The sequence below is a fragment of the Drosophila innubila genome, chromosome X (assembly GCF_004354385.1).
Source record: "Drosophila innubila isolate TH190305 chromosome X, UK_Dinn_1.0, whole genome shotgun sequence".
NCBI classification, from domain to species: Eukaryota; Metazoa; Arthropoda; class Insecta; order Diptera; family Drosophilidae; genus Drosophila; species Drosophila innubila.
This window is the reverse complement of record NC_047626.1, coordinates 18,886,060-18,910,763: the sequence shown is the minus strand read 5'-3', so window position 1 is coordinate 18,910,763 and position 24,704 is coordinate 18,886,060. Positions and strand designations below refer to the sequence as shown.

The 24,704-nt window shown below is 34.0% G+C and overlaps 1 protein-coding gene and 1 long non-coding RNA gene across 5 annotated transcripts in view; both read left to right on the top strand.

The window, feature by feature from the left end:
- The window catches only part of LOC117794146 (homeotic protein female sterile), a 101,756-nt gene that overhangs the window by 38,077 nt on the left and 38,975 nt on the right, over positions 1 to 24,704 (top strand). The gene's annotated exons all lie outside the window — the stretch shown is intronic.
- On the top strand, positions 3,890 to 12,886 carry LOC117794151. Its single transcript, XR_004618371.1, has 2 exons — positions 3,890 to 4,249; positions 12,714 to 12,886. It is a non-coding gene; the product is annotated as an uncharacterized LOC117794151 (long non-coding RNA).

The window sequence follows — 24,704 nt, the reverse complement described above, 5'->3', positions numbered from 1 at the left end:
CTTTAGCTTAACAATTAGCCCCAAGTTTCGTTCAAATCGCGCTCAAGTTTCGATCAATTAAACTTTAATAGGCTCAAAAGTTCAGCAACATAGCTTCAACAATGCTCTTTAGAAAAAGAAACATTTTCTTCAATTTGTACATTTCTTAATGTTTAATTTTTATATTTAAATTTTCAGTTTTTAATTTATAAACATTAAATATTTGAAAATATTATTTTTTAATAATCATTAATTAGCAAATACTATATTTTGTTTATTTTATTGTCTTCATATTTATGCAAATGTCTTGAACTTTTCAACATTTTGAACTTTTAAGTTTTTAAAGGAAAAAGTTATATTAATTTAAATTTGTAAACCATTTTTTATTATTCTTTTTTTTTTTTTTATCATATTTTCGAACTTTGTACTTTTTGTTGAACTTTTCATAAGTTTTATCTATCAAGTTTCAAGTTTAAAAAATTTATATTAATTATATTTTAGTTTATAAACTTTTACTTTAATTTAATTTTATTTATTTTAATTTTATTTTATTTTATTTTATTTATTTTAATTTAATTTTATTTTTTTTGTATTTATTTTATTTTATTTATTTATTGGGTCAGGCTATAAGCAGATGAGACTTAAAATTAAATTAAAAAAATTTTAAAATAACAATATAAACGTATTATTTTATATTCAAATATTCGCAAATTTTTATTGTTGGCTATTTCAGCTGATTTACAAATAAAATAAATATATTTTACGTGAATTTGTATCATTAAAAACTAAATAAAAACTGAATAAAATGTAGAGTCTTTTTATCAGTGTATATATATTAATGTGTGGTACAAGGAAATAAATTTTCTAGCAACTTGCTATTTAACAAAATTAATGCAAATGTAAAAAATTTAAATGGAATTTTTTTCATCATCATAATAATTTATGACATGTATTTACTTAACTATCGATACAATGAAATATTTCATAATGCTGTGGAAGTGTGTGAATGATTTGTCCAGGTTATTAGGCTTGTCCGAACCTCAGTGGATTTCCCTTTTGTAGTTGTTGTAATTTTTGTATCTTTTTTTGTTGCAAATTCGTTATTGTTGTTGCTGTTGCTAGTGGACTTTTGTGTATTTGGCTGTTGCACTTTAAGCCAATTATATGTGTGTATAAGTGTATGTGGAGAGTCTGTTGTAGTTGTTGTTGAAATCTTGGTACCCATACACACACATAGATACACACATATGCATACACAGCTCCCTTCGACTTGAACGCGCATCGGAATGCCAAACAAGCAAAAGGCAACCGAACACATTATAATTAGAGAGCCCAGCTTGTTGGCAGCTGACTGTTGACTGTTGCCTGTTGGCTGTTGGGCAGTTAGCGGAAAGTCCAGGCAAGACTGCCAGAGCGGGAGAGTACTGGTGGGAGGCTAGGGAGAGGTGTATATGGCCCGTCATCATCATTATCATCATCAACATCATCATCTATTAGGTTGGAATGCATTGGCCCATAGATTTGGGGCCAGCTTTGCAAAGCTTTTGGGAGAGTCTGCAACGTTGTTAAGTGAGCGAGTGTTGCATGGGTGTGTGTGTGTGTGTGTGTATGTATGTGTATTTAAGTGTGTGTGTGTGTGTATGTGTGTTTGTGCTGTACAGTTTTGCAGTACATTTTGCTACACTTAAAGTGCGCTTGTTGCTGGCCAAACACAGCAGCAACATCTTCGCTGTTGTCGTTGTTGTTGCTGCTGCTGTTGTTGCTGCTGTTGCTGCTGTTGTTGTTGTGTATATGCGTGTGGTTATTATGCGCGGCGCACACGAGTCGACCGCGCCGCCCCGAACAACAACGACAACGACAACACCGTCAACGACAGCAACAGCAACAACGACAGCGACAGCGACGACGTTAGCGTCAACGTTAACGTCAGCGTTAGCGTCGAAGTCAACGTCGAGCACTTCATCATCGACAAGCAGCCGTTGTTGCCGCCAGTTGTGGAGGCAGTTGGCTAAAACAAAGCACGGCTAACAGCAGCAACAGCAACAACAAAAAGCATGACTTGTGCCTCAACAACAAAAACAACAAGAACAGCAAGCCGCAACAACAACAACAGAGCAAATTCGCCTTTATATTAAAGTTAACGCTGAACATGAAATTGTGTTGAGAGCAAGTCAATTTCTGGAAAACTGCAAGAAAATGTTTGCAAATAAATTACAAAATATGTTTCTATAATTCTCAAATGGTTTTAAGTTCAGAATATTAGTATAAGAATTAATTGCATTTTCCTTTAAATTCAATATGAAAGTATGCCCAACTACTATATGAAACTTCTATAGCTGGAATTATAGTTAAATAAGTAATACATTATTATTTATTTTAATTTACTTAGTTTGTTGCTGACTAATTTTAGTCACATAATTGATAGGAATTGTACTTAGTACTGTCAAAGACTTAAAGGCAACATTTTAAAGAACTTTAAACGAATTCTAAAGAAAGCTAAAAACTGGCTTAGCATTAAACATTTTTTTTGTTTTACTTATTATTTTTGTTTACTTTTTATGTGTATATTTTTTTTCCTATTGGAAAATATGTAACTTTCGTCTTTTTTATATCTGACGGTCTGTAAAATTATAAAAATAAGTGGAATAGTGGCTATTCATTTGTACTATTACTGAGTAATATTATATTATATTTATTGAAATTAATTTAGTGGAGATTCGTGCAAATAAATGTAGTATGAAAACATTTCATAAACATAAAAACATTTCCACTAGAATGTGCATCAACTAAACTTTATCAAGGCTGTTTTTCAAACCTTTTTTTAGACGTAGAATTGAATGCATTGAGAATAAAAATGTATTAAAAAAGAAAAACATTGATTGTAGGCAATTTATACTTTGGAGTTTCTTTTTAAAAGTTGCCATATAACAACAATGTTAATTGTCTTGTTAAATAAAATACTTGAACAATTTGTTTTCATTAGTGTAATTCCATTGATGGAACAATGGGTATAATACCCAAATTAGTTGTAAGTATAAGCTACTCAAAAGCACTTCAACTTTGAACAGTATATTCTTGAATCATGATGTTGAAGGTAGTTAAACCCACACCTCTACTCCTCCCCCTTACCCTGGCTGACCGATCTCCTCCCCCCTCCCCGCTCCCCGTTTCCCCCTGTCCCCTCTTGTCGTGCGCAGCAATAGTTTTGACTGGCAATTACAACGCAATTGCTGGCCACCTTCATATTCCTGCTCTTTGCTGTGGCATGTACCATAGTGGGTGGTGAGTAGTGCCATTGCCAGAGTGGTGGATTGGTTTGGGTTTGGTGTGTTTGTGGAAGGTGTATAGTTAGGTACAAGTTGTAACCACGATGACGATGCCGCGACTCGACGCGATGCGATGCGACGTGTTGTGCGATTGAGTTGCGACCTGCCTCCAACATGCTATGGATGTTGTTGTTGTATTGGTTGGCTAGCGTAACGTATGCTATGGGTAGTGGGGGAGGGGCAGGAGGGGGAATGTTGATGCACGCTAAGAGGTGGAGGTGGAGGTGGAGTTGGGTTTTGTTCTGTTGTTGTTGGGTGGCTCTTGTGCTTGGACCTACAACGTAAAAAAAAAAAAAAAATCTGCGCGTCGACGTCTACGCATTTGGAAGTTTTAGCTAAGTTGCCAACAGCGCTGTCGACGCTGACGACGCGTCGCTGCGTTGCTGCCGCTGCTGCTGCTGCGTGCACTCTTGTGTATGTGTGTACAATGTACATCCATGTGAACATGTGTATGTGCGCGCGTTTAAATTGAAAATGCGGCTAGAGGCGCCTGTCGCTCCACCAACCTCCAACCTCCTACCTCCAACCACCTACCTCCAACCACCTACCTCCAACCACCTACCTCCAACCACCTACCTCCTGTGTCGTCAAGCTGGCACGCAGCACTGTCGCTGCCCCAGCCTCAGACTCTGCCACAGTCTCTGTTCACTGTTGCTGCCTCGGCCTCGGCCTCGGCCTCGGTCTCTGCCTTAGCCTCTGCCACAGCTACAGCTACAGCCTCTGTCTCTGCCTCTTCCTCTGCCCACGCCCAGTCCAGTTGGCGTTTGCCATTTTCTTTGCTGCCCTGCCCGCTGCGTTTGCTGACGTCGCTGCGTTGCTGAAATGCAAAGCGACGTCAGGCAGTGGCAGTGGCAGTGGCAGCGGCAGCGGCAGCAGCTGAGCTAGAAGCAGCAACAGCATCATTCAGTTTCAGTCGCAATTCAAACGCCATCAAAATCAAAACGGTAACGAAAAAGCAATGTTTGTGCTTTTGTGATTTTTTTTTTGTATTTTTTTTTTTGCATTTTCGTTCATCTTTGCTGTTGTTGTTTTTGTACGTTATGCGCGTTAATTTGTGCTCACAATACAATTTCAATTGTTATTGTGTGTTTTGTGCTGAACTTTTTTTTTTGTCGCCGCCGCCGCCGCCGTCGTCGTCGTTGTCGTCGTCGTCGTCGTCGCAGTTGTTGTTATTATTATTATTGTGCTGTTGCAGAGAGCAAAAAGCACAATAGAAACGGGCAGTGTGAGAGAAATGTCATTGCAAGAGAGAGAGAGAGAGAAAAGGAACTTGCAGTGTATGTGTGTGTGTGTGTGTGTATGTGGGTGCTCTGTTTATGTGTGAGTGAGTACGTGTGCGTGTGTGTTATTATGCATTTTGTTTAAACAATTAGTGATTTCATAAAGTCTAAATAGCATAAAAAGGCAGAGAGAGAGAGAGAAAGAGAGAGATAGACAAAGACGACGACAGACAAGACAAGAGCAAAGTGAAGAGCGCGCTCTCTCTCTCTCGCTGGGAGCGAGAGCGGTTAGACAGAAGAGAGCAAGCAAAAGAGCTAAAAGAGTGAACTAAACTAAACTAAACGGAACAAAACAAAGCAATGAGCAAAAAAAATATTATTGCCACACAGTGACGTTGTGGGCAAGGGACAAAAGTGATAGTATGCTGTGAGGGGGGTGGAGCAGAGAGAGAGAGACAGAGACAGAGAGAGAGAGAGAGATAGACGAGAAGTGTTGGTGGGGGGATGTATGAAGATGTATGAAATTCAACTGGAAAGAACAACAACAACAACAACGACAACGACAACAACAGAGCAAAATGAATGCGCAAAAATGTGGGCCAAATTTTTGTTTGGTGTTTTTGAACCCCATTTGCAAAAAGTGTTGTTGTTGTTGTTGTTGCTTATTGAATGTGCATGTGTGCGTGCTGTGTGTGTGTATGTGTGTGTGCTAGTTCAAAGAATAATACATACATATGTACATATATTTAAACATACATATACATACATACATATATGCATGCATAGCAAAAATTTGTGTTTGATTAACAGACTGAACAAATTGAAATTCTAAGTGACTGAAAGGCGTAACATGATTATACAGGGTGCTCTCAATAAACTTCTCTCTAATGTGATCTAATATTTATAATAAAAAAAAAACAATTCAACTGTACTTCGTATTAAGCTGACTGGGAATGCTGATCGACTAAAACACACCCTCGAATGGATATTATAATCGTGTCATCTTTATCAAACAAAAATCATTGATAACAACTCGATAGCAAAACGATCTTTGCACATAAATAACATATGTAATATAAAAATTGTGCAACAATTTTATAGATTAGATTTCGCATATTCGATTAATCTTGGGTTTTAGAATAGTTAACATTTTTTTAGAATAGTTTAGCAGTTTCAGCTTAATACAATGTACTGTGAATAGTGTAATATAATAGACTAATATACCCTTTGGGCCGAAGGGTATCTGAAACCGAAAACTGCCCTATTAAATGCGTTCATTAAATTTTTACAAGCTTTGCTTTTTGGGGTCTGTTTGGTTTTTTTTTTGCTGCTTCATTTTCTGGTTATATATTTTTTGTTCGGTTTCGTTATCTTCTGTTTTGTTTTTGTTTCATTTATTGTGAGTGTGTATCTGTTTAAGGTATAATATACTTTGTGCTATTATGTACTCGCACTTCGCATTCGCTACCAAAAAAAAAAACAAACTGAGAAATACCAAAAAGTATCTGCAAACTTTAGTGTGTGTGTGTGTGTGCGTGTGTATCTGTTGAGTGGCGTAGTTGTTGTACCACAAATCACGTATTTGTTTGTTTCTTGCATAAAACCGCAACCAGAGATAACGGTTTGCATCTCGTTGTTGTTGTTGCTGTGTCAATAGGCGAAAAGAGAATATTGCAAAATTTTGTTGTTTCTTTCGCGAATCTTCAACATCGATGAGTGTGTATCTTGCAGATACAAATACATGCATTTATAAATTGATACCAAGACTCTGGCAATTAACATGGCAAAGCAGAATAAGGAACACAGCAAAACAGAAAACAGAGAAGACTCAAAACCAAAGACAGCAGACAGAAGACGGAAGACAGTCTTCAGTGCATTGGCATTGTCAACGTTGTCGTATCTAACTCGTTAAGTTGTTCCTGCTGCCGCTGGAAGCAATTACGAGTTATATCTACAGTGATGATTGCCTAAATAAAACGACTGTTGAAGAGTCATTACTCAGAAGATACAACTTTTAGTTGTAGATTTAAAAATATTGTTTTTACGCTAAAAAAAAACAAAGTTTCTCCAATTTATAAAAACACGAAATTTGTCAAATTTGTCTTAAGTTCCTTGTGTTATTTTCTAAAAAGCCATTTTTATTTACAAATTTGGATCAATTTTTCTTAAATGAGCTGTCATTTTTATTTTAATGTGCTTTACCAGCTTGTAAACAGCCAATTAAAAACCTTACTAATTTTATTTTTTTTTAGAATTATTTAAATTATCAATGCTTTAAGAGAAAATCTGCTTTAAAATCTATAAGTTTTAATAAGCTACAAATTTCTAATGTCATAAAGCACTTAAAAAGCTTTAATGTGCTTTTAAGTAGCTTTTAAAATACACATGAAGCACTTGGATCAATAGCATTTTGTATTAAACAAATATTCTTCGACGTACTTGGAAAAAAGCTGCTTAGAAAGCAGCTTCAATGTGCTTTTTAGAGTTTTTTTTAATAGTTGAGCTTAAATTGTTTTTTTTTCTTGAATTCAAATTTATTAAAAAGCTTAAAATTGGCAAAAACCACTAGTGGTAAACTAATGTCAGCTTTAATGAGCTTTTTTTTAACTTTTTAATATAGAACTGATGTTATAAATCCGAGTTTAAGTTTTAATACATCATTGAAGGCAATAACGGTAGCTTAATACAGTCACTAACAAAAGTATTGGCATTTAGATACCTTTTAATTAGAAATTCACTGCACGACAGGTTTCACAGTATGAAAAGCTGCCCACTTACCAATCTATGCATCTACCTACATACGTAGAGTTGTCAGCATTCAACGTCAGCATCACTGCAGATACTTTTCTTTCTTATTAAAATTAATACACAAGATTTTACAGATACATACAAAGAGTTATATGGGTGGGCTGTGTTGGCTTCCAAAGGGAAAGCGTGGGGCTAAGAGGGGATGAGGAAGAGGAAGTGGAAGAGGTAACAAGAAGCTGCTGCCTTGTCGCACATTTGCACTCACGAAGAGTCACAAAATGAGCGAGAAATTATCAAAGAGCCATGGGCAAGAGGAGTGAAGAGCTGGCACGGGAGGGAGATGAGATGAGATGGGGTGAGGTGAGGTGAGGTGAGGTGAGGTGGGTATACTGTACCCCTACCTTTTTTCCTCCACACTGTATAAAAGGCAGATTCAATTCAATTCAGCTCAGTTCGGTTCAGTTCAGTTCAGGCACTCGCTTTAATCGACCAGTCCGACCCAACGTTTGTCGCTTTACTACCTCCCTCTCCACCTCTGCCCGCTGTACACCTCCCTGCGGACAACCTACGGCTCACAAAACTCTCAGATATACAAACACACAAACACACACACACATATACTTATTATACATACATATATCTCAGATATAAACCGATTGGCGTGTGTATACATAATTTTTTCGCTCTGTATCTGTGTGTGTGTATATTTTTTTTCACTGGTTATTGAAGCTAGAATGCTATAAAAAAAGGGGGAAAAGAAGGGGGTCACAAATAAAATGTGAGGCAAAGAGAGTGAGAGGAAAAAGTACAGACAGACGACGACAACCGACAACGACTTGCACACGACGTACAACAAAAGTAATATAAAATGATATCTCAATATACACTGAAAGTATCTCAAGCTAGCACCTGAGCACCCCTTTCCTCCCCCCCCTCCCTTGCCTTCTCCTTGTACTCTTCTTTAGTAAGGTGTCAAACAAATGAGTGGAGTTGCCAAAGATATTATCAAATACATGTACTCGTTGCTTCAATGTTTGCCGCAAGGTATATCGTTATCGATAATTATCTAAAACATGTTATCGGTCAAGTGGACAGGTTCACCTTTGTGATGCGCACTTTACAAATGCACAGCAATTTAAGAGATTGCACATATTTGCATAGCGTTATCGATTATTAGTATTATCGATGAAATAATTTCTTGCACGCTTTAGCATTTGGTAGTTGTCTAATTTTGAATCCTTACAGTGAAATTATTTGAATTGTCCATTAAAATTTATGAATTTTAAAGAAATATTTTCTTTAATTAGTTAATTAGTTATATTATCGATAAGAATTAAGTATGGTTGATATCGATATAAATTAGAATTTTTGTCATGAATAAGTATCCTAAGCTAGCAATTTTATAATATTATTGCTTGTATTTTCATTAATATCAAATCATTTAAAATTGATTAGCTCCTTTTTGTGTGAATTTTTGTGATAATTCAACTTTTTTTATGATATCTCAGGATCTTTTTGCGATAAACTGTTGAAATTAGCCTGACATGTAGTTGAGGTTTTGTTTTAACAGGGCATTTAGTGGGTTCCATGTTGACGCTTTGGTATTAGCCAGGAAACTTGGCCAAATTGAGACTTAAGTTAGCTGTAAATGTTGCTCTTTTCCACTTTTTTTTTCTGTTCCATATAATAATAAATATGGTTGTGGGTCGACAAAGCCATGTTTAACTATAAAAAGTAGCAAATAGTCGATGCGTCGCGTATTTTTCGCCGCTGTTCGATGCTGACGTCGACAACGATTGCTGTTGTCATTGTGGTTGTTGCTGTTGTTGTTCTTTTTTTTCTTCTTCCACGGTGGCAAATATGACTTCAACCGGTTCAAAAAAGAAGCATTTACTTTGGCCTGCCTTCCACTGACTCTCTTGTCTGTCGGTCTGTCTGTCAGTATGTATCTAAGTATATGTTTAGATACAGATACATTATGTACAGATGGCGAGCATGCCAAGTGCTCTGTTCTTGTTGTTGTGGCTACAGATACGGCAACCAACGTTGACGACAACGTCTGCCTTACACACAAACACACACATACATACATTCAAACAAACAAACACGCATACATACATACGCGTACAACGTACATACAGGCTATTGGGGGTCTGCCTGTCTGTCTTTCTGTCCGTCTGTCCGTCTGTCTGTGCGAGTGTGCTTACTTAGCTTCAGATTGTTGTTGCTTCTCATGGCTACACTTTAACAATTCATTATACATATATATATGCATATATACTTACTCTATCCTCTCTCTCTATATATATATATATATATATAAACAATTTATATATATTCATACACAATAGTATTATCGCTTTGAGTTCATTAGTACGCTTCGAACCTTAATAACCAAATAAAAAAAAAATGTAAGAAAAATAAAGCCAATATTAATAATAATCGTAAGCAATAAGTAATAGTTTTTATTTTGTCATTCATTAGTTTAGTCAATCATTTAACGATTCTTACTTGAATATAGTTTTTTTTTTGCAATACAATTAATAGTTATGACCCTATAAATCATAATATTTCCACAGTCAGGTTAAAAGTCGAATGTAACTGATAATACAATAGTATGACATCTTTTTATATGTGCAGATAACACACCGATATTTCCTTCTCTTTGTTCGGCTTGACAACTTGACAAAGTGAAAATCCAATAACACTATAAAAACTCTAGTTTCAATTATAAAGAAAGTGCTTAAAATAATAAGTGGTAGAGTATTTTCAAACTGGTAGAAATAACTACTGAAAACGTTTATAAATATAGCCCGTACTTATCGATATACTCATGCATGCTGTGTTATCCATTCTTAAGTCGGCTTAAAAATACTATATGTTCATTTTAATTGATGAAAATTTATTTTCAAGTTGAATAAAAGAAAAATTAAAATTATTGATGGTTATCGATAGTTTTATAGCTTTTCAAAAACTTTAATATTTAATCTCCTTAACAATCGGAATTATTTTGCTCAAAATACAATCGATAATTATTGATATCAATACAACAAAAAGAAAATACAAATGCAAAATAATGTAGTATCGGATTTACTTATTAACTACTCTTAGGATCAGTAAGTGCTAGATCTATAAAATAAATTTATTTATTATTAAAATTAAAACTATAAATTGTTTTCCACAGTGTACATGTATACTTAGCGGGTTTTGACTGTGTCAGCTCTTGAGATCTTTACGTTTTCCTTTTGGACAAGAACTCAATGGGTTCACTAATTGTTCAATCTTTGGCTTTGCTTTGCGGAAAGAAGTTCATTCAACTGTCATGTGAATACTTTTGTTTTCTACATTAAGAGATCCCCACAAGAATGTATTAAATTTCATAAAATAACTCAATTAGCGATCTTATTCAATATTTCTCAAGGGATTAAAATGAAAGATTTCGAATTTCGCTTTGGCTTTCAGTTATTTTTAAAGGGTTGATTGGGATTGGAATTGGAATAATGAGATGATCATGACCTATATAGATGCAATGAGTCAGCAAATACGAACTTTCATTCAAAAAGGCTTCGGAAACTGATATGCAGTTTATAATATAATCAAATTATTGATCAAATAGATTGTTTATTGTCCTTTAACTTGAAAATACTCCACAATGGATAGCGATTTAGTTTTACTATATAATGTTTTATAAATGGAATTCATTGAAGGATTTATAAATAAAAAATTCATCTTTTATAATAACAACAAAACCTAATAACAAAATACAAATAAAATAATTAACTGTTACATAAATTAAAATTAAATGAAATAAACTAAATCAAAACATGTATATTTTATGTACAGACTTATAATTTGTTCAATCAATTGTATTGTAATTAAACATAAGTCAAATTTGTAGCGCTGGGATGTTAGGAAAATTAATAAAAATTGTAAAAATACTAAAAATGATAAAAATATTTAAAATAATAAGTTTATAAAGTTAAATTTAATCTTTTTGAATTTGAAATTTTTTTTTATCTAGTTTTCATAATCTTTATCCATACAAATTTTGAAATATTTGCATTAAAAAATTAGTTGTAGAATTTGCGATACATTTTTTTCCATTAATTATCAATAAAAATTTTTTTATGTGTGCAGTGTATTTAAAGTTTTAATCTCAGGTAATAGGGATTATTATGTTTTTTCGAGTGTGGGAAATTGCTTTTGGATTGCTTATGCGCATCATTAATACGACTTTGAAATACCCTACTTCCATACATTTGCGAGCAAACAATTGATATACATCTGTATATTTGATATCGTTGTTGTTATTGTTATTTATAATGGTATAATTACAATTGTTGTTTGCTTTGGTTATTGTTTTGTTGTAAGTGCACTCTCCGCTCGCTCAGCTGCCACGCCCACAGTGCGTTTCAACGCCCACAGCTGGCAATTTGCTGCCTGCAATGTGCGCTTCGTTTATTTCCGCTTTCTCAACAACAACAATAAGAACAGTTATACTATTTTTCGTTGATTCGTTCGTTCATTGTTGTTGTTGTGTTATTGTTATACCTATTGTGCTGAGATGAGTATGTGTGTCTGTGTGTGTGTTCGTGTTCTACTGCAACACATACAGGGTCACGTCGAGGCAATGCCAATGCGATTGCCCATGTAGTACTTGCAATAGTAGCTGCAAAATCAAAAACAAATGCCAATGCAAATGCAAATGCAAAAGCAACAATAAGAAGCAGAAGGAACAACAACATTGAACAAACACCGCGTGTATTTGCTTTTGCTCCCTATGTCTTGCTGCGTCTCTCGCTCTCACTCCCTTTCTGCCCTTGTGCCTTGTGCCTTCAGCCAGCCTTCGGTCTGCCTCCTTCTCTCATTCAGTCAGTCAACTCACGCTCTCATGAGTCGCTCGCTGAGTTGCGAGTATTATAGTATGCATGTTTGCTGCTGTCGACTTTGCTGCCCAGCTGCTGCTGCCGCTGCCTCTGCCGCTGTCGACGTCGACGTCGACATCGTTGTCGCATCGTCATCGACATTTGCTGGGCGACATTTGTCGTCGTTGCTTTCAGTCAAAATAACAAACACAATAACAACAACGCGCGATTTTTGTTTGCGGCAATTTAATTTCTATATACACACACATACTATATAATAATATACGTACTTGTGTATGTAAATATGTATGTGTTTGCATGTGCATTTGCATAGCATTGTTTTGTACTTATCTTTGTTGTTGGTTTCGTTTTTTTTGTTTTTTTTTTTTAAATTATTTTTTTCATTCCCCAAACATTTTTTTGTGGCTTTTTTTTTGTTGTTGTGTTGTCAAAGTGTCAAATAGTTGTATATCAAACGCAAATTAAAGGGCGCTCATACACACACACACACACATACACACAGAAAGAGCTCACATATGTACATGTGTATGAGAGAGATCTACGAATTATAACAGAGCCCATCAGCTGCAGCTGCTTGACGTCGCAGTTGCTGCCAGCGTCGCCGTTAACGTCGTTGTCGTCGTCGTCGCGTTTTGGTCGTTGATACAAAATTTTTACCTTGAGCTCATTTCAAGTCTAAACAAACCAAGCAAAAAACAACACAAAATTTACGTACTCACCATACAAATTAAAAGAAAAGAAAAAAAATTACCGAAAACAACAGCAACAAAACACAAAGCCTAAAGTACAACAACAACAAAATTAATTAAATAAAAGTGCGTGTAAAAATATATGTATGTGAGAAAAAAAACTGCGTAAATTTTTATAAAGAAAAGCGCGTAATAAAACACAAAAAAAAAAAAATTTAAAATAAAAAATATTGTGTATTCATTTCAATCGCGCGTATATCTGTGTGCATACCTCAATGTGTCTGTGTTTTAGTGTGTTTAATAAATAAAAAAAATAAATATTCTCAACAAAAATTTAATTCGCAACGAGAAGAGAAGAGATGGAATAAGAAAAAAGTCTTTGTTTTTTGTTTTTACTGTGTTTTCTATACATATGTATATATTTTGATTGTTTTAAAAGAGAGTTTCTTCTTTAGCGTTAACAAATACATACGCATGCACATACATACATATATACAGACGCCTATGTATGTATATATAATATACATGTGCAATGCAAAATTGGCAATTGCAAGCGCAAAGCTATCAACAACATTACCAGCATCAGCAACATCATCATCAGCCGCAGCAACATCAGCAACAACAACAACAACAACAGCAGCTGCATTTACAACAACAACAACAACAGCAACAGCACCAGCAACAACAAACATTTGCAATTGTCGCGCAGCAGCAGCAACCGTTGCAGCTGCAACAACAACAACAACAGCAACAACATTTAAGCAGCAACAGCAACAGTTGCAACAACTACAGCAACTATAGCACATACAACAACAATAATAACAACAGCAGCAACAACAACAATTGCTACAGCTACAATAACAACAACAACAACAGCAATCATCAGCAGCAACAACTGCAACCACAACAACAACAACAACAACAAATACAGCAACATACCAACAATAGCAGCAACAACAACAATCCTGATGATGACATTTATTATTTGTTTTACAAAGATTTTTATGTAAGTTTTTTGTGCCAAATTATACCAAATCAAATAGACAATATTTATTAAATTCTTTAATATTGTTGTATATTTATTTCTCATCGTTCATGGTTTTTTCTTAACAACCCCCAAACACTTTTGAAAAACTGACTATTGTGTTATCAATCGAAAGATCTTTTTGAAGTGCCGCAACTGAATACTGAATACTCTTTTTTAGACAAAGAGCTGCATTCCATTTATAACTAAAGTATCTTATATTGAATAAAATAAAATAAATGAAATTTTTAAAGATTTTCTTATTAGTATTTGATTTAAAGAAAATCTTTTGGGAACAAAATATATAAATTAAAAAGGTCTTTGGTGTTTAAGCAAATTTGATAATTTGAATAATTGATAAGAAAGATTTGTTTTTGATAATTTACACAAATCTTACATAAATCATTACATTAATGTTTGCGATGTTTTAAGATAGAGAAAAGATTGCTTAGGTAACAAATTTTTTTTAATTTGCCTGTTAAAAATTTTACGGTGTGGTATAGTTCAAAATAATTTAAATTTATATCTAAAAATTCATTCACATTTTTTGTAAAGTATTTTCTAAAAAATTTGTATTTAAAATGTATCAATTGTGACAATCGTTGCCATCAAATGATTACACTCGTTGTGCATTTAAGTTAGGGTATAAACATAACGAATTGAAGGTGGCAAGAACAAGAAGAGAAACAAATAACAACAACAACAACAACAGAAGTAAGGCAGCAGCTGCTTCAGTTTTCGATGCGATTTCGTTGCTGTGGTAAAATTCCACACACACACACACACACACACGCACACAAACCCGTACAGTAAATGCACGTTAATGAGACCAATGAACTTGAACAATATACAACTAAAAATATCATGCGATATTTGAGACACAAATGAGAAGAGGAATTCTCTACCTAGACTAAACTGTAACTAAATTAAGTAAATTCTCTCCTATCAAATATCATTAATTAATTTATTATTCATTTGTAACCTTAGTAAAATATTTCTTATTTCTATTTTTGTGTCTAACCATCGTATGTTTTGAATTGCGCTCTTATCACCATTTCTTATCACTGCATATGAATTTGGAGTATATTCATAATACACAGACAGAGTATATACTTTTGATGCGGTTAAGAGGTCACTTATCTTTTTAGCCTCTACTTCAAACTAAACAATTTTCATAGTAATTTGTGAGAAAACCACCATGTTCATAGAATTGGGATAGATAAGAAATTAAACCTCTTTTTGGGAATTTTTACAAAAGCTCGAGTTGGTTGGTTTTATTTTCTATATTATCTGATTGGGAAAATATTGCTCAAAAATTCTACGATGTTCCTATATTAAATTTCGTATAGAATAAAAAAAAGGAGTCAACTTAGTATCAACAAATCTGAATGGATTGATTGGATAATATTTTCATGGTTTTAATTGCTTGGAAGTGTATATTATTATTATATTTTTTTTGTGTAAATATTATTTTACTAATTTTTTATTAGTTTCTCAAAAAATTTCTTTACCAAAATAAAATAGAAATTATCATTATTTTATTAATATTATTATTAATATTATTATTATTAGTATTATTTTGTTTGTTATAACAAAGTATCCTACTTATGTGGTAGCATATTATATCCTTATGTTTTGCTTAAACAATTGAATTTTTTTTTTGTTCAATAAGCCGTGTTGCATTATTTATTAGTATTACCAAATTTTTGTTCGTGGCATTCTCTAATGAACTTTTGGCATTTTGTTATTTTGTTTTTCTTTTATTTTTTGTTTGTTTTGTTTGCCACAAACTGTGCGTCATAGCGTTGCGGCACTTTACACACATGACAAATTTTTAGGGGACAGGCACTTATTAAACACTTTCTGTGTCTTTATCTGTCTGTGTGATTGAGAGAGAGAGAGTGTGTATGTGTGTGTGTGTGTGTGTGTGTGTGTGAGGCGAGGTATTTGTGTGTGCGTCACCGGCTGGTTTCCGGTTCACTATAGTGTTGTATCGGGGCAATCAGGCGAAACCGAAGGACCAAACGAAACAGGCAACGAATTCAACTTTTCGTTAGTCACGCTCCAGTCCTGTTTGTATCTGTATCTGTATATCTTTATCTATATCTTTATCTGTATCGCATCTGTATCTGTATATCACAGTATATCAATCTCAAAACTCGATTTGTATCTTTATCTGTAAACATGCTCATCTCTAGTATGTATATACAGATATTTATATATATGCATCTGTAGCTATTTATATGACACAGTGCAAAAATGCATTTCAATGTCAATGTCAATAATAAATAAATAAATATATACATACATAAATATATGTACATTGCACAATGTACATGTCATGCCTTTTATAGCACTCATTGTATAAAATATATACACATAAATGTTTATCTCTATATATATATATATGTACATATGTATAAAAATATGTATCTATACATAACATGTAGATATATTTACATGCTTGCCAAAATTATGCGTCATCTTGCAGTTACGAGTACTCGCATTGGGTTATAAATATTCACATACACATATGTCGACTATTTGAGTGGGGAGACAACCACCAAAATCATCAACACCACCGCCATTACGGCCACCAAGCATTATCATCACCTCCACATCCACCATTACCACCTGCTGTCCTGGCCAATTGGGTGGTTGACTCACAAGAGCTCTTTGGCAGTTTCGATTTGCAAAAAGGTTCTCAAACCTTTAAAATTATTTGGAAAGTCTGTGGAAAAACTCTTATTTTATAACAAATTTTCTTTGAAAATGTTTAAAATACTTATAGTAAAATCCAATTAATTGTTTAAAATAATGAAATATGTATAAAGTATATATACTTTTATAAACTTTTAATTTTTTTTTTTTTATCATTTCAGCTTTCATTTTAAATATTAATTTAAAGATAATTTTCATAATTTTATTTTAATTTTAATCAACTGTTCTTAGTTGACATTAAAAAATTAAATAAAAAAATTTGAAGTATACTCAATAAATTTAAAAAAAAAAATTATTTTATTTAAGCTTATATTAAAAATAGTAAAGTATATAATATTAAGTAGATTTCTAAATATTTTAATTTATTTGCCCAATTCCTTTGACTTAAATTATAAATAAATATTTCGATACACTAAAAATCTACATAAATTTAACAGATTTAACAAGCAAAACTAAGACAAGCTATGACTTTAGATCAGATTTCTACAGACAATATATTTTTGCTAACAATAACTTTAAATCTTTTGTGTTTAAGGCAATTATGGTAATAGGATTTTATTTTTTTTAATTTATATTATCTATCTAAAGAATTTTATTTAATTTTGTCGTTGTTGATCTTTTTATTAGGTAATCTACTTGAATATTGTTCAAATTATTTAGAACCTACTAAATAGATTGGCATAAACAAGTTGAATTGTTGATTTTGTTGGATTGATCGATCGCTTTAGTTTAGTTTAGTTTTGTTGGGTTGGTTTGGATTTGTTTTTGTGGAGCAGTGCCGAAATGTGTCTTGATGATTTTGTTCGCTTGATTAGCTCAATGTCATTTTAATCAATGAATGCGACAAACATACTAACACACACTTGTAATAAAAAAGAATATATACTATATATAAACTGAATCGAACTGAACTAACGACGCCACGTGATGACGAGTCAAACATTTTTTTGTATTCCGGAGCTCCGTAAACCGTAAGGCGTAAAATGAAACCCGTATACACTGTTGTCCATCCCCGTAAAGATGTATTTACCCCAGACACGGTTGATGTTGTTGTTGTTGCTATTGCTTTAGCTATTTCCATGTGCAGGCATTTTCCATTGGGCTCATTTGGTTTCGATTGTTGTTGTTGTTGTTGGTGTTGGGGACAGATGCGCAGTTTAAGCCATGAAACTAACCCCCGTCTAGAGCGAAGGTAAACCACCTTCCCCCCTCCGCCGTCTCCACAGTCAATTTTGCCTCTCCCCTTAACTGAGATACTGCGTATCCGTTAGATTACAGTACTAAAAACACGCAAAACTCGAAAGTCGTCTACGAAAAATATATATTCAATGCGTAATTAACATGTCGTCGTCATTTAAGGGCGCCCTCGACCTAAACCTACCCCTACACCTCTTCTACCATCCACACACACACACACACATTTGCCTTGGCGTTTGCAATCTAATTTCATTTATTTGCCCTTTTTGGAAAAAGTGTATTTTTGGGTTTACGTTTTTCGGGACTTTTCGAGGGTTGTTGTCGTCGTCGTCTCCATCTCCATCTATATTTTCATCTTCGTCTTTGTTTTTGGTCCTCCTATTTACCCATCTATTCGTGTCCTGCGATTGTGTATGTGTGTATGGCAAAGAGAGCAACGGCAAAACTAGAAACAGGAGACAACAGACTAGTCGAGTCCACTCCAGACCAGTCGCTCATTCAGTCAGTCCAGCAATATTTTACTCATTCAATTATCTTCAATGCACGCTTATAAAAATATACAAAAACGCACACTCACAGACATTTGGTAGTTGCTGTCAAAGGTAATAGGCACACGCACAGATACAGATACATAGATGCACAGCTTATAGATACACACACACACACACACACACAGATATACAGATACAGCTAAATCGCTACAGATACGCAGAAATGAGTACAATAACACATGGCACACGTATGTATCTAGATACTTATGTACATATGTTTGTATATTTCCTCTTGTTAATTTTCCATTGCCAAATGACGTACGACAAAATGTACTTTATCTATCTATTTATCTATCTCGATTTGCAGTTCTTAATGCCCTGTCTTGTGCATCTAATAGTCAATTGTTTGTTAGATTTGTCTCGCTTTCGATTTAGAAATTGCATAATACACTTTTAACTAAAAATAAAATATTTTATCTAACATATATTCGCCTTTCTATAACTTATTTTTTTTTTATCAATTTTGTAAATATAATGACATATTTAGTATGTTTTGTTTGAGGGTTTGATTTAATTTTAAGGAATTCTGTAGATATTGGTAACCAATTTTCTTTATGTTTAGCAGATAGTTTATATCTCAACCTTATCCACGATCTTGGAAAAAACAAACTTGGCAAATTTTTCATTTCCAGAATTTCACTAAAACAAGTGCTTAAACATTATAGATTGGCATGATCCTATTAATTTTGTCATATGAAAGCCAAAAATAATTAATTTATTTAAGTCCTCTTTAATTTGGAATATACAAATCTATAACTGATATAGCTGTAGTATCCTTAAGTTCTTTATTAAGATTCGATTTCTGTTGAAAAAGATTCTTTTAGTTCTTCAACAAGGTTTAGTTCGGAATTAAAAATATTTATTTAATGTTCAAAAATTTAACCCAAATTGTTACAAAAATATATACAAAATGTTTGCAAAAAAAGATTTAATAAATATGTAATGTAAGATACTAATTAATTATGAAATATGATGTGTTGTAGCAACTCTTTTTCTTTTAATGAAATATTCTATAATAATAATAAAATAGGAATAAGTTATATCATTTGCCAGTTATTGGCATGGCCAATTGCCAGTTGTTCTTGGGGCTATACCCGAATCTTTAGCGGAGCTTTTGGTAACCATTATAGATACTTTGTCACCACGTACGCCCCATGTGCTATTTTGCCCCCATATGATGATGTTGTTGCTACTCTGCGACCCACTAGACTCTTGTTCCTGCTGTGTTCCACTAACATTTCGTGTGAATCTGACCTCGTGCAAAGTACAAAGCTACATAGAGAGTTGCACAGATACAAAGACAGATACACAGATATGACTACATACTTACACATATGAACACATGTAGTGTTTGTGCGCTTGTTTACATATCCACATTGAAGCAGCTACCAAAGATACGAGTACATAAATACGTAACTCACAGATACAGATACAAAGTAACGGCAACACATACATAACGACATAATGCAAATACATAGGAGCGTTGCTATATACACAAACACATACACAGCTACAGCAAGCTATGGCTACATGCTTTTTAATTTTATATTTTTTTTATTATTTTTGCTTTAACGAATGTTTTTTGTAGTAGCCCCTTGTTAAAAAAGAACGCACAACACACAAAGCATAAAGCGATGATGAAGAAGCGGCAGCAACAACAACAACAACAGCAGCTAAAAGAAACCCCTTTCCACACTTATATACTCACACACATACATATATACAGGGACACAATTTGCGCCGCATCTGTGGCAGTTAGCGCCTACAAGAATTGAAAAAAAAGGAAAAAATAAAATAAGAAAAACAATACAAAAACAGGGAAAAAATAATACAAGAAAGAAAAATTATCTACGACACTTCGAAAATGAAATACACTTGCAAGGTCCAGCAGATTTACTATTTCTTAAGTAAATTAGAACTTATCTAATTAAGCTAAGCCATCGTGAGAAACGAAAAAGATGTTCATAAAAAACTAGTATGTAAATTTAAATCATTTTTGATTTTTATTTTTTTTCTTTTATCAATAAAAATGATCATTTTTGATTTTTATGTTTTTTGATCAACGATAATGATTATTCTTGATTTTTATTTTTTATTAAAACTAATGATTATCATGGAAAAAACGTAAAAAATCAGAAATTTAAAAATCCTGGCGGAAATGCAGAGATTGTAAAATTATAAAGATTTTGGTGTAAATCATTATTTTCTAGGACAATTATAAGTCGGTGTTTTTTTTTTATTACAAAAATTTATTATTTACGGTCCCTGGTTTAAAGTCTGGAGGTATTTCAAATGTTAAAGATTGATTTCGATATATTTTGTGACAAAATTTGAATACTCTCTGCAAGTGTATTAAAAAAAGAGTCTCTCTGGTACATCATAGTCGCCAACGCCTCTTCACGATGCGTCATGCAAGTACAGTGAATATAGCCATAACGTAACGCCTTCTCGTAAACCCTTTAACCATCTAATAACCCACTCACAACGAGCTCTACACTGCCTATGTGCATATGTATTCATGTGTGTGTGAATTGAAACTCTCGAAATGCGTATTATAATACAAAATAGATAAGCCCTATATATGCATGTGCATATAGATATTATAATAGACATTAGTCATGCGCTCTTTACCATGTGACAATTGTTACCAAATGCATTTACAACTATTTTCATATTTTCCCCATCTCTTTATCTTTCTCTCTATCTCGCCCTTGATTTTTATTACAAATTTTCATAGTTGTAATTGTACATACACATGAAGAAAGTAAAATAGAGCACATTCCACCGTTCTATTTTTTTTTTGCTACCAACTACGTGACACTTTTAAATTTTACAAATCTCTGAATATATTTTGATTTTTGTTTTCGTTGCTTGGCTTTGCAGCCGATTCGCTAATATTTATATGATAAGCAAACTTTTCCTTATAATCTTTTAGAGCAGAGATATAATTTTATTACATTAAAGTCTAGACTTTATCATACCCATTACTTATAAGATTAGTATAAGGATATACTGCAGAGAATCAAACCGAAATAAAATCGGTTGCGTTTCTGTTCCGGTATTATTCCCTGGTACATTGTACTCGTTTTATATTAAATGAGTCTTTATTCTATTTAAAATTTATAACTACATTTTAGAGAAATCAATTTCAATATACTTTTTGATTACTGATTACTATTGTTACCTATAATTTTTTTGATCTATTAAATGAAATTTTCAGGGGTGCCACAGAAAACGAAACCAACCGAAAATCTCTTAAATCTCCATACCTTCTTCTTCTTGAGTATACCTTGTTTTGATTATCATATCGAAATTTTAGTGTTTTAAATTGCATTTCCTTTTTTCTCCCAGTGTATTTATGCTCAATATCAGGCAAACTCCTTTGGTGAGTCATGCTACAGGTTAAACTATTTGATGTTTGAAGGCTTTTTAATTTCAGTTCAGTCTCAACTTGCTTGCACTCTTTTTACTCTTGGCCTCTCTCTCTCTCTCGCTCTGTCCCTCTTTCTCTCTCGCGCTTGGCGCACTCCTTTGAGACGGTTGCCATAGCTGCGTGCTGTTTTTTTTTTTTAAGTGGAAAGAGGTGTGAGGGTTGAAAAAAAAATAAAAACTCGCCCACACTTTTTTGTGTTGGTTTTACATGCTTAATTTTTGCATATTATCAAATTGCACACACACACTCAAACACACGCACACACCTACCGTGTCAAAATCTTCCCTGCACTCCTTATCCGATTATTTCTACACTGTATATATTATTTACCTTTATATTAAATAAATGAATTAAAAAAAAACACCTACCCATACACCTACACATACACTCTGGCATATAGTACTTACGAATAGCTGTGACAGCTTCGGCAACAGCTTCGACTTTCAGCTGCAGCTTCCTCCGAGCTTCCATTCTGGCGACTTCGGCCTGCTGCTTTAACGGCTCAAAGCTTCGAGTGGCTTCCAAGCTGACGCACATGCGTAAGCTGCGCTGTCGGCAGCTGCATTCGCAGCGACAGCGTCAGCAACAGCGGCGACTGCACGCCAACCAATAAACACGCATACACTCGCACACTTGCACACTCGCACAAATAAAGGAACAGCAATGAGCAGCTGCTGCTGCTCTGCCTCTGCTGATACTGCTGCTCTGCCGTCTCGGTCGCGGTCGCTGTCGCTGTCGCGGCTGCCTTTGCTTTAGTTGCTGCTCTGTTGCTGCCTGGTCCCTGCAGCAAACAAAAGCTTTTATGCTGCTGAGGCTGCCATCCACCCGACACATTTGTCATTACTGTTCTGTGACAATAATTTTAATATACACGTATTTCACAAATCTCTACAGATTTTCAAATAATCCAAACTTTCATTTTACGAAAATATTTTCGCTGTTAAAATAAGTCTTATATTGCCTAATAATTATGATAAATAAATAAATTTAAATGTGGTTCAATAAAATGCATTTTTTTTTTAAATAAAAATAATCAATAGAATTAATTTATTTTCAAAATAATTACATATAAATTGTATTTGTCTATATAATGCTCAACTGATTTTCTCGAATTGTGCATCAGGTTATGCCTAATAGAGGATTCAGGCCATATAAAAATAACAATAATTTACTTGAAGTCATAAAACGAAGCTGCAATTATTGGTTAAGTGTGTAAAAATTGCATATGTACGATGAATATGTGCGAATAGAAAATCTTTTATTTTTTTTTTTTTGAACATAATTGAGCAACAATAAAGAAACAAACCTCATAGACTGTTTGTACTTTTTATGTACAGGGTCTAAAATGTGTTAATTTAAATTTCACCTTTTTAAACTAAGTATATTAGAACAAATAGAAATTGACTTGACAACTTTTGTTTGCATCATCTGAAGTTGAATTTGATTGGCATAAGTTTCAAATTGGTAATTGTAATTTTTGTTGGCTGGCTGACTAACAGCCGGTGTGTGTGTGTGTATGTTCATTTGCTTGTCTTTGTGTTGTCATCGTCTTTTAAGATTTAACTGCTTACGCCTTGGACTCGAGTCTTGAGTCTTGCGTCGTTTCATCTGGTTGTTGTTGTTATTGCTGCTGTTGTTGCTGCTGGGGCGCTTTCCTTAAACAAAAAAAAAGTTTTCTGTAGTTGAGCCTGTACAGTTGAGTTGAGTCCGAGTATATTATATATGTAAATAAGCATATGTACGAGTATCTTGTAGATACAATACAAATGGAACAGCGCAACGCGGCGACAACAGCAGCAGTAACAACAACAACAACAACAACAACAATCGCAATTCCTGTCTTACGTTTTGCTATTGGCTTTGTTGTTGTTGTTGTTGTTGCTGCTGTTAGTTTTGTTGTTGCAGATACATGTACATAAACAGGGCCTACAGCTCTTTTTCCTTTTTATGATTTTCCATTTCATTATCTTTTCTTTGGTTTTGTGCTTTGCCTGCCTTGCCATGAAAATTTTTGTGCGCCACGAAAAGTTGCATAGAGTAGCAACAGCAATAATAACAACAACAACTGCTGAACCGAACGACCGAAAAAGTCGCAGCACTCGTTGCGGTCGGTCTGTCCATGCATCCGCCAGATACATTTCAACATTGTTGCCAAGCTGCCTGCTCTCGCCTTTTGTATCTAAGAGATACGACTGCTGAATTTTATTAAAAAAAATCAATATATTCCGCAACGTCGCCGTCGACGTCGCCGTCTGAGCCAAAAGTTGCTGTCGTTTTTATTTTTCATTATTATTATTTTTTTTTAGACTTTTTTTAATTTAAATGGTGGGAGATGCATAACAAAAAAAAAAAAAAAAAAAAAGAATGGTAACAGTGGTAAATGGTGTTGACGGGGGCGGTTGCAGGAACAGGAATGGATTCTTTCAGTGGTTATTTTTGTTGTTGTTGTTGTTGTCATGCCTACGAATACAAATTTGTGTCTTTTTCTCCCTTTTTTTTTTGGTTTGTATTTTACTTTACCATCTCCTTCAGTTCTTGCTTTGTTTAACGCTCATTCGCATTCATTTCGTTTTCCATTTTGCACGTATTCTTCTTCTTCTTTTGTTTTTTGTGTTTCCATCTCTTTGCCTGCTTTTGTTTTAAATATCGGTGTTTGAACATGATTCTCTGTTCTCTTATGGTGGGTAGCCATAATTGCTGTAGTCTCACAAGATGATGCTGGTGCGTACTGGCCAGTGACCCCCTTTCCCCTTCCCCTTTCCTTCTTTCACTCTGTCGCGCTATCTCTCTCTCTCTCTCTCGGCGTTTCTCTCTAGAGTTACTTTAAGCTGCAATTATTGGAATTGTGCTGTGTATCTGCAGATTTGTCAAGGTTTGACCAGAGTTGTCTGCACATCGATAAATTGCTATGACTTAATTGTAACGATATC